This window comes from Balaenoptera borealis (genome assembly GCF_965194805.1).
Source record: "Balaenoptera borealis genome assembly, chromosome: 17".
NCBI classification, from domain to species: Eukaryota; Metazoa; Chordata; class Mammalia; order Artiodactyla; family Balaenopteridae; genus Balaenoptera; species Balaenoptera borealis.
In genome coordinates, this window is record NC_138876.1 from 78,565,909 (window position 1) to 78,584,607 (window position 18,699).

At 39.8% G+C, this 18,699-nt stretch overlaps 1 long non-coding RNA gene across 1 annotated transcript; it reads right to left on the reverse strand.

Annotated features, from left to right (window-relative positions):
- Positions 1 to 15,836: 15,836 nt before the first annotated feature.
- LOC309615342 lies at positions 15,837 to 17,106 on the reverse strand. The gene is made up of 2 exons (XR_014236757.1): positions 16,784 to 17,106; positions 15,837 to 16,464 (listed from the first exon to the last, which is right to left on the reverse strand). It is a non-coding gene; the product is annotated as an uncharacterized lncRNA (long non-coding RNA).
- Positions 17,107 to 18,699: the final 1,593 nt, after the last annotated feature.

The following is an 18,699-nucleotide window of genomic DNA, read 5'->3' on the forward strand; positions in this document are numbered from 1 at the left end:
AAACTTTATTTTTCCAAATTTTAAAAATAATTTATATGTGTGTGTTTCATTGTATATATGTTCACATATAAATACTATATGTAATATGTGTGTGTATCTGATGTTATGTAAAATATATAAATAGTATAACAGATATTTGTAATAACATATATTATACATATATATATTTCATATTAGAAGAAGATATGCAAAATGTTGCTGAAGTTATTTCTGAATAGTGGATTCACAGGCGATTTTTATTTTATTTCTCATGTTTTTTAATATTTTCTAACAGTCTATAAGAAGCAGGCATAGTTTTATAGTTAGAAAAACTGTTAAGAAGCCTCCAGTTAATTTGATAACCAGAAACCCACTGTACCGAGACATGAATATTTCATAACTCTTCACTCATTGCTTCCCTAACAAGCTTACTGTGCGTCTTGCACACGTTAGTGACCACGGAAGCTAGCTGGCTCCCAGTGCAGCTGATGTGTGCCCATCCCAGGGCACAAATTCAAAGCCTTCCACGTCCGTACATGCTTGCGGGCTGCTCCCCCCCCCTGGGGGGGGGGGTAGAGACAGAGGAACATGACAAGCAGAGGAGAGGCTGAAATGTCTCTACATATGAGAACAGAAATGTGTTTGCCCTCAGCTAGGGAGCAGGAACCCTTTTCATCTCCAAAACACAAAGCAAAGATCGAAAATGCCTGCAGAGAAACATTAGCCACAGGGCCAGGAGTTTCCTACAAAACATTTAAATAGGCACATACATCACTGGATCCTTCCACGTGATTCTTCCTTCATCTAAAAAGGAAAATTATGTTCTCATAATGCCATCAGAAATTTTTGAGTAATAAGTAATGCTTATCGTCAAAAATAATCTTTATAATCCAAATGATCTTTAAATGGTGAAACACATCTGCCATATTTAAATTTTTGTGGCAGGGACATTTCATCCACCAGAGGAGGGCAGGCCACCGCAGCACCTAATCGAGACCGATTTTGCCGAGTTGTCACCCACCGGTTCCCTCTAGGATAGCTGCTCATCCCCGAGGATGGTTCACTGGCAAAAGGCTTTGGGTGTGGGCACTGCTGCTTCTAGAAGTGTTTAAAGCTTTGTCCGTGAGCATCTGTATCTGAATCACCAGCGGGCCTTTAAAAAGGTGAGTGTCTGGCCCGCACCTGGTCCTACTGAATCAGCAGTCCTGGGTCTCAGCCCTGAAGTCTACCTCTCACCTGCTTCCTAGGTGAACCACATGCACGTTCCAGGTTGAAAAACTACCTGGCTGCCCTCAATGTTGTCAAATTTTGCCTTATGAGAAATTCTTCCTCAACTTACTGACTCTCCTTTTCTTCTGTTCTTTCTTACAAAAAACAAGCTTTTGCACTTTAGGAACCTTGTCTCTTCATGTAGTTTAAACCTCGGATGACGTATCTCATTGGGGTCAGAGCAGTTTTCTCTCACTGTCAATGGAAGTGGAGCCTTTCAAAATCTGCTTAAACTGAAAGCCTCACCATGAAGCCTGTCGTGGAATCACCATGAGTCACTCTGGGGAACTGAAAGGCAGGTCTGCCGGGGGCAGAGCGCTTGATGAGGGAGAGGGGTGACTGCCAAAGCCCAGTGGAGACCAGGAGGGCACACTTCGGGTGAGACGCAGTCCCCGGGGAACTCACAGACCTAACAAGCAGATGCTTATTAACTTCCTCACCAGAGGCTTGGTGACCTTTCAAAGATGAACCACATCCCAGAAGAGCAAAGGGAGCAAGGGAAGACCAGCAGGACCAAGACTGAACAGGAAAGCTGGAGCAATGCGGGCACCTACCCCCAGGGGCTCACGACCAGCCGCATGCTCGGTGCGGATGCCGCATCAGTCTCAACCCTGCAGGAAAGGCGGGCGGCCACCTGACCAGAGGAAGGTCCACCATCAGTCCCCCTCGGCTCTTCTGGAATTCTGATCTCTTACTTCAGTGGCTCATAATTCAAACCCTTGAAAGAATTCCCAAATACCCACAACCACTTAATCTACTAAATCCCTAGAATTAGATTCCTAGCAACTAGATGCCTGGAAATAATGGGATCTTATTGGCACATCCCATATAAGAATGATACTAAACAGCCCTGAATTGGTACATAAAAAAGCACAAATTTACAATATGTGGATTTTTAAAAAATTACCTTATAGGTTGTGCTGCTGGTTTGTTTCACAAATAAGTATGGATACTTTGCCAAAATTGCTGGAAAGGCCAACTGATAATAAAGCATCCAATCGCAGGACTGATTGGTTCCATCTCAGATATTAACTATATTTGGGGAAGACAGTGAATAGCCAAAATTAGGTTAGGAGGAAAAATAAATATGACCACAAGCTAAGCACTGTCACATGAGCAATATGTGATGTAATGATGAAGTCTCTAACAATAATAAGGAAGGGACAAAGCTTATAGTCCAAACTGGGGCACTTCTGATAGTGAGAAAGGGCTACGTCAAAACAACCTAAACTGAGCTGCCCCAACAAATTATTCGTATGATCATCTAACAATAAAGTGGGGAGAACATGGAGAAAGCCACATCCAAATAAGTGTGTATCACTGAGAAAAAGTTCTGGAACAGGAAAGAGATCCCACGACAGGAAAGTTAAGAGCGTGAGAAAGTTAAGGCAAAAATCCACATAAAGGAAAGAGAGGTCATTTGAGCTGCCTCTAGACCGAGGTGGATTTGGGTGGAAGCTAATGATGCTGAAACTTCGGGACTCCTTCCACGAGCCTAGCGCTGTGTTCACATGACCCTATAATCTGTAAAATAAGAAAAAGTAAGAAATGTTTGTACTCTTTTACTGAAAGAAGCACCGTCAAGGTGTATGGGCATCAGGGCCACAGCACTTAGACCTGCAAAGCAGATTCTCCTGCAGGGCTCGGAAGCAGCAGTGCCAGGCTGAGACCGTGGAGAAAAAAACAGCTTTTCCAAAATGTTAGCGTTACTCCTCTGGATTCCTAATTTTTCTCAGGCCTCAATTATCAGAAGTGGCCTGAACAGTCAGCACCCTGCCCACCACAATGGGGAGACCCAAACTAGACAGTCAATGAGAGAGTCCACCAAGCGGGTTGCACTAAACCAGTCATTTAAACGTCACTAAACGGTCCATGGAGAAAGTTATATGCTAAGCTTCAAAGTGAAGTCTGCAGGAGCTTTAGATAAGTATGGAGAGTGGCCCAAACTAGAAGTGAGTTTGCTGGTCTGCTCTGTAGATGAAGCTGGATCCTGTCTGTCAGTTTTGCAAACTCTCACTTAACTACGCATGAGAAAAGATGCCTCCAGTAGCTAAGTATCAGCTGGTGGGCTCCCTTCCCTTGGGACACAGCAATCACCCTTTCACCACCATCCCCGCCACACACACACACACACACACACACACACACACACACACACACACACAAGCTAAAAAGACTGAAAAACAGGTGAGTAGCTTTCTAGAACAGGACTCCGGACACTTCAGAATCAAATGCCAGCCTGTACTGAAGCACGCATAAAAGATGCATAATCTACCTCACTTTCTCAAACTGAACCCATGGAGGGGAGAGGAGAAGTGACAATTTCTTCCTCAGAACAATGAGAGCTGAGTGGGAGAAATTAGTGACAATAACAAGATGTCTGTCAACTTTTGAAACATTAGAATCAGGAAACCCAAAAGGAAAGTTGAAAGGAGATAATTTAGGTTATATCAAGATTTGACACATCACTGAACACCTGCTAATGAGAAAGATTTTATTTTAACTTTCTTATTGCCTTTATGAATAATACTTGTTAAAATCACATAACATTGTCATAAAAACATAGAGGATTAAAAAAATAACCTTGTTTTTAAGATGGAAGAGGGTATGACAGGCATGTTCATTCCCTAAAAGAGGCAGCAGCTCATTCTTGCGTCTATTTTTTTTTTTAATTTTCTAAACCTTTACTGTAAATAATTCAGGTGGAAGCAGAAAGGGAAGCTTTAAAACATGCCAGTTGTTGCTGTTCTGTCAGAAGTTTTAAGAAACCGGCTGCAGTTAAGCCAGAGATGTAGCTTGGGAGCGAAAGTGAGGATGACTTTCTGATTTGAATATCTTCCTCAAGGGACTGAAATGCAATTTGTCAGGGTAACAGACTGAGTCATTTTCTCTGGTCAGCAGATGTGACAAAGCCACATGGCCAAATGTCTTCTTAAACTTGATTGAATATTTAATAATGCTAATGCCAGTGATCATTTAGAGATAATTAGTGATTCTTTTACAGGCAGCCATGAAACGTCCACACCCTAGAAGACTTGTTCAAAGAGCCTCATTGTCAGTGCATGTTTATAGCCAAACCAGGGGCCACAGCTTGGAGGACTGGCCACCAGAAGGCAGCCTAGGGTCCAGCGGTCCTGGGTTTCAATCCCATCTCCACCTCTTGTGAGTTGTAAACCTCTGAGCAAGTTATATAACTTCTCCAGACCTCAGTCTGGTGTATTATGCTTAACAAAGAGATAAAACACTTAGTGTTGGACCTGGCATCTTATAAACCATCAACAGATGTTCGGAGAACGTTAGGGAAATGGCTTCCGGCTCTGGCAGAAGGTATGAGAAGGCCTTCTTCTCCAAGTTAAGTCTTTACTCATCCTTTGTGCTATGCTGGCAAAAGAAATCACTCAAGTTAGCTACCTCTGTAAGTATGTAGGTTCTTGATAATGAAAGGGCCGATTATCTCAGGAGCTCCCAAATAAGTAAAGCGTTGAAATGTTGGCAGTTAAATGATACATTTCATGGGACCGTAGATATTCCGAGGCCTGAACTCCTGATCGTAAATTATCCAGCTTCCTAGATTCCTAGATTCCCTTTGTCTCCCTCCTGCTCAACACTGGGAACTCTGCTATCACCACACTTCTACTAGGAGAAGAGCAAAATGAAACACAGAGAAAGGGTCACCCAATCGACTTCATTCTCTGTAAATTGCTTTTTAAATAGCAATGGAGCTACTATTGAACATTGTGTTGGTGATTTGGGCCAAAGCAATAAAATAAGAGAAAGCAAGAATTAAAGTAAGAATTAAGAAGTAAGAAGTACACGTATGTGATAAAATTACGTGCATGTGATAGAATTATACATCTGTAATATTCTCCCCCCAAAATAAATCAGTGGAAAACCACTGCTAACAATAAGATAGTTGAGCACAATAGTTTTAGGTTGATATTTTTTTAAATAGCCTTTGCATATAAAACAACACTCAATTAAAATATGTAATGGAAAAGAAGATTCTATTTACATTTAGAAAAAAAAACATTGAGCATAAACTTAAGATTAAGAAACATATAACCTATATGTGGAAAGTCATAAACTACTCCTGAAAACTACAAAGTTAACTGAAAAATGGAAAGACCAGCAGTATGCCTTGATAGGAAAACTCAGTGCTGTAAATATGTCAGTTCTCCCTTGGCTGATTTATCCGCTTAATGCCATCTCTGTAAAATATCAACAGACGTTTTTTCCTGGAACTAGACAAGGTGGGTATAAAGCTCATACAGAAGAAAAAACAAGCAAGAATAACTACAAAAACCCTGGGAAAGGAGCACCATGGGTCAGATAGAGTGGGGAAACTATTCTTGCCATATATGAGATGACGTTATAAATTACTGTTGTGGTATAAGTGATAAAGTCTATCTAACTAAAAACAGCAGGATATTGGATCATGAATGCGCAGACAGACTAATGGAATAAAATAGAAAATCCACAAATACACATAGCTGCATGTGGAAATGTAGTATATGGGAAATGTAAAATCTCAAATCAGAAAAGAATGTATTTCTTAATAAAGTAATATTGGACTAGTTGAATAGTGATATGGAAAATGATAAAAATAGTATCTATTCTTTACATTGGACACCAGGAAAATTCCAGGTAGTTTAGATATTTAAATGTAGGAAGTAAAACCACACAAATATGAGAAGAAAAAGGGTGAATTTCTTCATTGCCTGAAAATGCACAAAGCTTTCCTAATTGTGATTCAAAACACAGAAGCAACAAGGGAAAATATTGAAAAATTTAGCTACATAAAATTAAAACACATTTGCAGTGGCAAAGAATAAGACAAATGACAAAGCAGGGAAATAGATTTACAACACATATCGCAGACACAGACAAAGAGCTAATAATAGCCCTAATACATAAAGAGCTTCTAAAAGTAGAGAAGAAAAGACCAACAACCTGATAAAAAAAAATGGGTGGGAGGTAACAACAGAAAACCTTAGAAAAAGAAATGTAAATGGTCCTTAAACATATAACAAGATGCTCAACCTTGCTTATAGAAAATAAATGTAAATTAAAATCTACTCTTCTGGCATATACGAAAAAATCCAAATATTTGACAGTATACCCACCACCTTTTGCCCCTCCAATATTTCACCAGTAGCTACAACAGGTACAAGGAGAAATAAACAGGCACAAAGATCTATGGAAATGTTTTAAATGTTTGTTTACATCCCAGATAAATTCCCAATTCAAATGAATTCAGAAACTGGCCAGTTTCAAGACTGTACTGACTTCTGACTTCCTTAAGTTCTACCCATGTACTGCTCAGCCAGTGTTCCCAAACGTGGTTTGAAAGCTAGGAAAACCCCTAATTAAAATTCTTCCATGGTCGTTTCTTTCCCTCCGCCTTTTCACAACTGAGATTGTTACTATACATTTCTTGTTTATTCTGTCCCCACAGCTGGAGTTTCCAGGCTTCCTATGATGGAGTCCAACCCTGCCAGTAATAACCACAGAGTTTAAGGCTCCATCAAGGATGTGGCAACCCTGCCCCCAAATGACTTTCTGTTGGAGCAGAGGTATGTTTGATGTAGGTCTTGTCTACGTTCCAGTGGCACGGTAAAATCGCATAACAAGCGACAGGTGTCATGCCGTGTGTCTTTCATCAGACAAGTCAGGTAAGGCTGTTGGAGGGATATCGCTCACCCCCTCTCAGGAAGCTGAAGGCCCACACAGGACCCTTCCCTTCCATTGCCAAGGGTAAGAGGCATTGTAAACTAAGTACCCAGAAATGGGACAATACAGAAAGGCAAGAGGAAATGTTTTCACCGTAAACCCCCTAGCTCAACTGGACAAATTAGGAATGCAAGTGACATTTCCTGAAATACGCACTTCTATAATTCCAGCTGGGACACTTAATCGGAGGTTTTCAGGATAATTGGCTCTTCTGGATATTTAAAAGCGAAATAGCCAGCTCTGTTAATGGAAGATCAGGTGTTGGGCCTTTCAAACTATTATTCACAGTCATTAAGACAGTTCCAGGAAAAGCACCACGGGACAATGTGGTGCCCATTAGCCAGAGCTGCAAGATCAAACCGACAGCCATGGCACCACAGGTGGCCCCCAGCTGCTGCCACCAGAACGGAGGCTCCCACAGTCTCTACAGGCTTTTCCAGAACTCCTGTCCGGGGCCCAGTGCTGGGATCAAGGAAGAGAAAGAGGAAGTGGGATTTTATGTGAACTGAGGGAGAACTCAAACATAAAATCCCTTAAACTACGGGATAATGTGATGGTTTCCAGCTAGCTGTGTTTGTAACTTTAGAATTTCTTCTGTTTCCAAGTACAGAGTCTTTCAAGTGTGTTATCCCCTGCAGGGGTGAGGCGGACTTCCACTCACCCGAACGATGAGATAAAAGAACAGATCGCCAGATGGCATCATGCTCGCCAGCCGAGAATAAAGGCTTTATTTCCTCCGCTGATCATTACCCATGTTTGCTCTTGATAGATCCCAGAGTTTGCCACCTTGGCCTCTTACAGGGATGTTTATTTTCTTCCAAATGCCATCATACACTTTAACCCCACAGTGGCAGCAAGAAAGCAAGCTGTGATTGGAAACTGTGGGCATCCTGCAGACCTGGAGGGTGATTGCCGAGAAGCAACGGAGGGGCGAAGGCAGTGGCCTTGGTTTTCCTCTGGGGAGCAAACACCCAGACATACGCATGCTGAGAAAAGCCCAAACGAACCTTTCTTCCAAAACACATTTTGATTTTTTTAAAGACATATTTGTCAGAACTGTTCATATCATATTTTGACAATTTTTCCTGATTTTCCTCACAGGGCTTATTCTGAACCCTCAGAAACTCTTTTCCAGGGCTTTTGTGCAGCAAGAGGCAAAACATGGTTACATTAAGAATGTTGTCACGCTCAGGGGAGAAAACGCAGCAAATCAGCTCTCAGAGCTACAGGTCACCATCTGCCACGTAATTTCTCAAGTCCCTGTCACTTCCACTGATGAATGTAAACTTACACCATGTTCCTCCTGCACCACCAGAGAGCATGTAGGGGAGCACACTTCCCTCTCAACCATAATCAGAGCCTTTAGGGATTCATTGCAATCACCTTGCCTGTAAGGAGCTAGGTTAATTTTCCTAAGAGTGAAGTGGAGCTCTTCTTTCAGTTGATGTAACACTTTGTCAGCAGTATCTATGATTTTTACTCCCTGTTCTTACCTACGTACCATCCCAGGTGTAACTGGAGTGTCCTTTGAGGGCGCTTGATCAGGTCTGAACAGAGACTGCAAATGTGTGTAATTTAACAGTGCTAACAAGACATGCCTGGATTGGGGTGTGTAACTGATATGAGGATGAGGAAGGCACCAACTGGGTGGAAATTCCATCACATTAAGGAATGTGAGAAGCAGCTTTAGATGAAAGAAAATTCTCAGTAGTGTTGGGCATATTTCTAACTTTATCTCCAATTTGATTTTTAGTCATCTGCACATAATCTTATTTGGAGATGCCACATCTATTTCTCTGTCTAGATGTTTTAGTAGGTTTCCTTGTAGAGATGTTTTCTCATTTAAAAAGTCAGTGCTTTATCTTGTTATTGAAAGATACACAGTACAAAGGAAAATTGGCACTAACTCCAGACATATTCATTGGAAACACAATCAGGCTATTATTTCAAAGACAAAGCTGAAATCCAAATAGATGTTCTACAGACTGCTGCTTACCAGGACATGTTGTAGCTCCTCAGAAAATTATTGAAGACTGAAGTAGCAATGCCTGTGCTTGTCCAAAAGATAGAAAGTATTTAAAGGTGCATTTTTATTGGATTGTTTCCTAAACACGGGTAGTAAAATGATTCTAGTAGCACATAAATTATACTCCTAAATGTATTTGTTTATTTGCAGGTTAAAATTCTTACTGCTTACCACAGGACACTTACTCCATTATAGGTATCTTACAGATAAATAGTCAACAAATATTTGTTTAGTTATAGTAAGCTGAATTAATTGTAATCCCAAGGAAAAGTGTTTGGATGCAACCAGTTGTTTCAAGAATACCATATTGCTTTCTAAAGAAGAAAAGCAAAACATGGTCAGCCTTCTACAGAGTTTTTTCCTTAAATGTTACATTTTTCACTCAACAGCAGAGAACCAATTACTAGAAATAAATGAAGTGGGACTTTTGGAAATGTGAGGATCTGAGGAACACGTATGTACCACTCAATCAAAGGTTTACGTGCATGGCAGCAAGCCAGAGACCTCTGAAAGGTAGAGGACGAACACTTTCTGTCTGCCCACACACCCTCCTTCTCTGCTCCAGCTTGAGCAATCTGCTGCTTGTACACAAAGCTGTCTCAAGACAAAAACAATGCAGGTACTTTACCTGTCACAGCTGAGCACCCACTTTTCTCCCTCCACCAATCCCTCACCCTCTCACCCTCCCCTCTGGGAAGAGAAAGGCTGACTCACCATGGACAAGCCAGGGATTCTCAAGGGGGTCCCAATCTCACTGTGATAAATGCAGTATGGGATTATGCTTGAGCTATGCAAACATTAAATACCAAGATTCTCATGTATATAAAGAGAGAGAGAGATACAAATACAAACTCATAAAAGTTAAGTAAAAACCATGCAATCAGGATTAAAGTTTTACTGAGCTCTGCCCACCAGAGCAACAGCCAGCTCTACCCACCACCAGTCCCTCCCATCAGGAAACTTGCACAAGCCTCGTAGGTAGCCTCATCCACCAGAGGGCAGACAGCAGAAGCAAGAAGAACTACAATCCTGCAGCCTGTGGAACAAAAACCACATTCACAGAAAGATTGACAAGATGAAAAGGCAGAGGGCTATGTACCAGATGAAGGAACAAGATAAAACCCCAGAAAAACAACTAAATGAAGTGGAGATAGGCAACCTTCCAGAAAAAGAATTCAGAATAATTATAGTGAAGATGATCCAGGACCTCGGGAAAAAAAATGGAGGCAAAGATCGAGAAGATGCAAGAAATGTTTAACAAAGACCTAGAAGAATTAAAGAACAAACAAACAGAGATGAACAATACAATAACTGAAATGAAAACTACACTAGAGGGAATCAATAGCAGAATAACTGAGGCAGAAGAACGGATGAGTGACCTGGAAGACAGAATGGTGGAATTCACTGCTGCGGAACAGACTAAAGAAAAAAGAGTGAAAAGAAATGAAGACAGCCTAAGAGACCTCTGGGACAACATTGAACGCAACAACATTCACATTATAGGGGTCCCAGAAGGAGAAGAGAGAGAGAAAGGACCAGAGAAAATATTTGAAGAGATTATAGTCGAAAACTTCCCTAACATGGGAAAGGAAATAGCCACCCAAGTCCAGGAAGCGCAGAGAGTCCCACACAGGATAAAGCCAAGGAGAAACACGCCGAGACACATAGTAACCAAAGTGGCAAAAATTAAAGACAAAGAAAAATTTTTGAAAGCAGCAAGGGAAAAACGACAAATAACATACAAGGGAACTCCCATAAGGTTAACAGCTGATTTCTCAGCAGAAACTCTACAAGCCAGAAGGGAGTGGCATGATATATTTAAAGTGATGAAAGGGAAGAACCTACAACCAAGATTACTCTACCTGGCAAGGATCTCATTTAGATTTGATGGAGAAATCAAAAACTTTACAGACAAGCAAAAGCTAAGAGAATTCAGCACCACCAAACCAGCTCTACAACAAATGCTAAAGGAACTTCTCTAACTGGGAAACACAAGAGAAGAAAAGGACCTACAAAAACAAACCCAAAACAATTAAGAAGATGGTAATAGGAACATACATATCGATAATTACCTTAAACGTGAATGGATTAAATGCTCCAACCAAAAGACACAGGCTCGCTGAATGGATACAAAAAAAGACCCATACATATGCTGTCTACAAGAGACCCACTTCAGATCCAGGGACACATACAGATTGAAAGTGAGGGGATGGAAAAAGATATTCCATGCAAATGGAAATCAAAAGAAAGCTGGAGTAGCAATACTCATATCAGATAAAATAGATTTTAAAATAAAGAATGTTACAAGAGACAAGGAAGGACACTACATAATGATCCAGGGATCAATCCAAGAAGAAGATATAACAATTATAAATATATATGCACCCAACATAGGAGCACCTCAATACATAAGGCAACTGCTAACAGCTCTAAAAGAGGAAATCGACAGTAACACAATAATAGTGGGGGACTTGGACACCTCGCTTACACCAATGGACAGATCATCCAAACAGAAAGTTAATAAGGAAACACAAGCTTTAAATGACACAACAGACCAGATAGATTTAATTGATATTTATAGGACATTCCATCCAAAAACAGCAGATTACACTTTCTTCTCAAGTGCACATGGAATATTCTCCAGGATAGATCACGTCTTGGGTCACAAATCAAGCCTACTAAATTTAAGAAAATTGAAATCATATCAAGCATCTTTTCTGACAACAACGCTATAAGATTAGAAATGAATTACAGGGGAAAAAACGTTAAAAACACAAACACATGGGGTTTCCCTGGTGGCGCAGTGGTTGAGAATCTGCCTGCCAATGCAGAGGACATGGGTTCGAGCCCTGGTCTGGGAAGATCCCACATGCCGCGGAGCAACTAGGCCCGTGACCCACAATTACTGAGCCTGCGCATCTGGAGCCTGTGCTCCGCAACAAGAGAGGCCGCAATAGTGAGAGGCACGCGCACCGCGATGAAGAGTGGCCCCCACTTGCCGCAACTAGAGAAAGCCCTCGCACAGAAACTAAGACCCAACACAGCCAAAAATAAATAAATAAATAAATAAATAATTCACATATAAAAAAAAAAAAGAAAACCACAAACACATGGAGGCTAAACAGTACGTTAGTAAATAACCAAGAGATCACTAAAGAAATCAAAGAGGAAATCAAAAAATACCTAGAGACAAATTACAATGAAAACACGATGATCCAAAATCTATGGAATGCAGCAATAGCAGTTCTAAGAGGGAAGTTTATAGCTACACAAGCCTACCTCAAGAAACAAGAAAAATCTCAAATAAACAATCTAACCTTACACCTAAAGGAACTAGAGAAAGAAGAACAAACAAAACACAAAGTTAGCAGAAGGAAAGAGATCATAAATACCAGAGCAGAAATAAATGAAATAGAAACAAAGAAAACAATAGCAAAGACCAATAAAGCTAAAAGCTGGTTCTTTGAGAAGATAAACAAAATTGATAAACCATTAGCCAGACTCATCAAGAAAAAGAAGGAGAGGACTCAAATCAATAAAATTAAGAATGAAAAAGGAGAAGTTACAACAGACACCGCAGAAATACAAAGCATCCTAAGAGACTACTACAAGCAACTCTATGCCAATAAAATGCACAACCTGGAAGAAATGGACAAATTCTTAGAAAGGTATAATCTTCCAAGACTGAACCAGGAAGAAATAGAAAATATGAACAGACCAATCACAAGAAATGAAATTGAAACTGTGATTAAAAATCTTCCAACAAACAAAAGTCCAGAACCAGATGGCTTCACAGGTGAATTCTATCAAACGTTTAGAGAAGAGCTAACACCCATCCTTCTCAAACTCTTCCAAAAAGTTGCAGAGGAAGCAACACTCCCAAACTCATTCTGAGGCCACCATCAGCCTGATACCAAAACCAGACAAAGACACTACAAAAAAAGAAAATTACAGACCAATATCACTGATGAATATAGGTGCAAAAATCCTCAACAAAATACTAGCAAACAGAATCCAACAACATATTAAAAGGATCATACACCATGATCAAATGGGATTTATCCCAGGGATGCAAGGATTCTTCAATATACGAAAATCAATCAATGTGATACACCACACTAACAAATTGAAGGATAAAAACCATATAATCACCTCAATAGATGCAGGAAAAGCTTTGGACAAAATTCAACACCAATTTATGACAAAAACCCTCCAGAAAGTGGACATAGAGGGAACGTGCTTCACCATAATAAAGACCATATTCGAGAAACCCACAGCAAACATCATTCTCAATGGTGAAAAACTGCAAACATTTCCTCTAAGATCAGGAACGAGACAAGGATGTCCACTCTAACCACTATTATTCAACATAGTTTTGGAAGTCCTATCCATGGCAATCAGAGAAGAAAAAGAAATAAAAGGAATACAAATTGGAAAAGAAGAAGTAAAACGGTCACTCTTTGCAGATGACATGATACTATACACAGAGAATCCTAAAGATGCCACCAGAAAACTACTAGAGCTAATCAATGAATTTGGTAAAGTTGCAGGATACAAAATTAATGCACAGAAATCTCTTGCATTCCTATATACTAATGATGAAAAATCTGAAAGAGAAATTAAGGAAACACTCCCATATACCATTGCAACAAAAAGAATAAAATACCCAGGAATAAACCTACCTAGGGAGACAAAAGACTTGTATGCAGAAAATTATAAGACACTGATGAAAGAAATTAAAGATGATACCAACAGATGGAGAGATATACCATGTTCTTGGATTGGAAGAATCAATATTGTGAAAATCACTATACTACCCAAAGCAATCTACAGATTCAATGCAATCCCTATCAAATTACCAATGGCATTTCTTACAGAGCTAGAGCAAAAAATCTTAAAGTTTGTATGGAGACACAAAAGACCCCGAATAGCCAAAGCAGTCTTGAGGGAAAAAAGTGGAGCTGGAGGAATCAGACTCCCTGACTTCAGACTATACTACAAAGCTACAGTCATCAAGACAATATGGTACTGGCAGAAAAACAGAAATGTACATCAATGGAACAAGATAGAAAGCCCAGAGATAAACCCATGCACATATGGTCAACTAGTCTATGACAAAGCAGGCAAGGATGTACAATGGAGAAAAGACAGCCTCTTCAATAAGTGGTGTTGGGAAAACTGGACAGCTACATGTAAAAGAATGAAATTAGAACACTCCCTAACACCACACACAAAAATAAACTCAAAATGGATTAGAGACCTAAGTGTAAGACCAGACACTATAAAACTCTTAGAGGAAAACATAGGAACAACACTCTTTGACATAAATCACAGCAAGATCTTTTTTGATCCACCTCCTAGAGTAATGGAAATAAAAACAAAAATAAACAAATGGAACCTAATGAAACTTAAAAGCATTTGTACAGCAAAGGAAACCATAAACAAAACGAAAAGACAACCCTCAGAATATTTGCAAACGAATCAACGGACAAAGGATTGATCTCCAAAATATATAAACAGCTCATTCAGCTCAATATTAAGAAAACAAACAACCCAATCCAAAAATGGGCAGAAGACCTAAATAGACATTTTTTCAAAGAAGACATACAGATGACCAAGAAGCACAATGAAAAGCTGCTCAACATCACTAATTATTAGAGAAATGCAAATCAAAACTACAATGAGGTATCACCTCACACCAGTTAGAATGGGCATCATCAGAAAATCTACAAACAACAAATGCTGGAGAGGGTGTGGAGAAAAGGGAACCCTCTTGCACCGTTGGCGGGAATGTAAATTGATACAGCCATTATGGAGAACAGTATGGAGGTTCCTTAAAAACTAAAAATAGAACTACCATATGACCCAGCAATCCCACTACTGAGCATATACCCAGAGAAAACCCTAATCCAAAAAGACACATGCACCCCAATGTTCATTGCAGCACTATTTACAATAGCTGGGTCATGGAAGCAACCTAAATGTACATCGACAAACGACTGGATAAAGAAGATGTGGTACATATATACAATGGAACATTACTCAGCCATAGAAAGGCATGAAATTGGGACATTTGTAGAGACGTGGATGGATCTAGAGACTGTCATACAGAGTGAAGTAAGTCAGAAAGAGAAAAACAAATATTGTATATTAACGCATCTATGTGGAACCTAGAAAAATGGTACACATGAACCGGCTTGCAGGGCAGAAATTGAGACACAGATGTAGAGAACAAACGTATGGACACCAAGGGGGAAAAGCAGGGGTGGGGGGGGGTGGTGGGATGAACTGGGAGATTGGGATTGACATGTATACACTGATGTGTATAAAATGGATGACTAATAAGACCCTGCTGTATAAAAAATATAAATTAAATTAAATTAAAAAAATAAAACCATGCAATCTATTTTATAAATTAGTAATATCATCATAATTCATGTTTATTGAAAATTCTAGAGGCAATAATGATGCTGGTAACCAAATAATGCTTTCTGAATAATATTTGTCACTAAAATAAATCAGTACTCCTTGAAGAAGTGGCCAATTTCAGGTTTAGGGCAGGTTACATACAACTTGAGTCAGAGTTTATTGTGCCAGATGCACGGAAACTACAGGGGTTGTGTTGAACACAGAGCTAACTTGAAGGAGCTTCTGCTAGCCATTGACAACTTTCAAACACGAAAGTCATTCATGCATAGGTTAAAGCACATCAAATATGTAAAACCCCTGAGTTCTTAAAATTTCAAAATAATAATGCCTCATTAGCTTCTATAACTAGTGCACTAATTTATTGTTATTAAAATTGAAAATAAAGGCATTTATCTTGCCTCTCTTCTATGCATTGCATCTTAGAGTAAACAAATAGTTGATGAGGGAAAGTTCTTTACATGAGTTCCAATTAATAAATTCAGAAAAAAAATGAGAATTAAAAATCGCAACTTTACAATCTTTAATGAAATAATTTATTTGGGCAATGGTAGTTAAAACACTTAGATGAGAAGCTGATAGGGAATTTTACAACTAATGGATCATACTTACAATACCTAAACTCACCCATCAATTTCAACATCACTAGAAGTGGGAAAACCAGATGTTAGTGTCACCTGATGTGATACAGTTTGTAAGTACACAACACCATCTATGACATTCTTGTCCCAAAATAAACTTACATCCAACAGAGTCTGTAGATACATCTGCCAAAGTATAGGAGATTTATGGAATAAAGAAATATGCTAAAGAACACCTCAAGTGTGCAATTGGCTGCATCCATAATATTAAAAATTTTACAGAAAAATTACTTTATTTCTTTAGCCCATAAATAGCAGGTAAAAAATAAGATGGATAATTGTTCAATGTTTTTAAAAAAATTTTACAAGAGATAGTCCACCAAATGAAATAGAGTTTCCTTATTTTGATTCTAATTTGTAAAGGAAAACAACTGTTAAAAGTAACTTTCGGGGCTTCCCTGGTGGCGCAGTGGCTGAGAGTCCGCCTGCCAATGCAGGGGACACGGGTTCGAGCCCTGGTCTGGGAAGATCCCACATGCCGCGTAGCGGCTGGGCCCGTGAGCCACAATTACTGAGCCTGCGCATCTGGAGCCTGTGCTCCGCAACAAGAGAGACCACGACAGTGAGAGGCCCGCGCACCGCGATGAAGAGTGGCCCCCGCTTGCCACAACTGGAGAAAGCCCTCGCACAGAAACGAAGACCCAACACAGCCAAAAATAAAATAAATAAATAATTTAAAAATATTAAAAAAAAAAAAAAGTAACTTTCATACACAAGAAACTAACACAGCATTGTAAATCAATTATACTTCAATAAAAAAATAAAATTTTTTAAAAATAATTTTTTAAGAAAATTGAGAAAAATTCAATATAGAATTAGCATTGGGTAACAGTAATAAATAATTATTAATTTTATTAAGCATGATAAAGTTATTTCATAACTGTTAGAAATACATACAAAAGTATTTGTAGGAGAAATGATACTGTCTTATTTTTAAATACTTAGCAATTGAAAAGAGGAATAGGGACTTCCTTGGTGGTTCAGTGGTTAAGAACCCATGCTTCTGGTGCAGGAGGTATGGGTGCAGTCAAAAAGGAGAAGGAGAGGGAGGAGGAGGAAGGGAGGAGGGGGAGGAGGGGAGGAGGAGGAGGAAGAGAAGAAGAGGAAGAAAAAGAAGAAGAAGAAAAAGAACAGATGAAACCAAAGAAAGGCAAAATGTTGGTAATGGGTCAAGCTGGTGTTCTGCATATGACAGGTCACTCTTCTATCATCTCTACTTTTGTATATGATTAAAAGTTTTCACATTAAAAAATGTTAAAATGAGCATAGATTATGTGGCACTTGAGTAAGGGTATGTATTACATAATCACTTCCGTTGATTAAGCTGCACTACTCCAAAATGATTCAGAATCACAGGTGAGATGCACAGTGGAAAGAATATTGGGCTAGAAGCTTAGACAGTGGGTTTCCACTCCTGATCTCCCACTAAACAGCTGTATGAGTTGGAGCAGGATATTTTCCTTCTCTGCATCTCAATATGCTCATCTGTATAATAAAGATCTAACTAAAAATTGATTTCTAGAAATGCTGGCCTCAGAGTGTCCCAAGATTACAGTAGGTGATATAAGGCACGGCTCTCTGGGGTCAGCCTGCCCTGAATCCAAGTTCTCATCCTGCAGCTGATGTTTCAGAGGTTTAAGATGGGAGACCTTTCTTAGAGATACCCCGTTTGGTATCCAGCCCTTTATACATGATCATTCACCATTCAACAACAGCAAAATCATTTCTAAATATAAATTTCAGGACTCGAAATGTCCATGATGCATGATTTTCTTAGTGTTACCCAGACAATATCAGAACCAAGACGGTAGGTTAGATTTCTTAGCTTTTTCTTCCAAATGAACCAAACTGCATACTAAACGGTACCAAGATACTTAATTTCTGGACTCAGGCAGAAACCAGAAAGAGTTAATAAATAAGCTCCAGGGTTTGAATCACAGAGCCAAAAGGATCCTGAAGGATACCTAAGACAGACACCAAGGAGTCCTGCTCATGAAGGTCAGCCAAGGAGGAGAAGAGCAGACAGGAGGCAGGGCTCAGAGCTGGCGGGGGCAGCCTGTGTGGGCCCAGGTCCTGAGTTCCTTCCAGCTGTCACTCACTCTTCTGAGCTGTTAATGCTGATTCTCTGACCCCTGCTTTCTACCTGGTCTCCTGCTTCAGGCCACCTGGGGAGACATGTTCCAACCTGGAGGTCTGAGCCTTGGTCTTTGTTGCTATAGTAGCAGAGGTGCTGTGAACTGTAAGATGAATGTAGGTTACAACACCTTGGGAACCTCAGGGTCCTCAGTGACAAAATATTCAGTGAGCACCAATTACTTACGAGTCTATTCCACGCATATGGAACACATCAAAGTATCCTTCCAGTGTACCTGCCATCCAGACATGCTGATGACTGAACACTTGAGTCTGAACTGGCTGTTACAGAGAAAGCACAGTACCCTGCACACAATACTCAATATGACAAGTGAATGAATGAATGAATGAAAAAATGGAAATCAACATCTTATTTCTATCCTCTCCTATCTCAACCTGTGGAATCAACCTGTGGAAATGAGAGTGGGGAGAGAGATGGTGGGGACCAGGGCATGGGGGAGAGAGATCATTTACTTTTTTTCTCTTGCCTTGGGG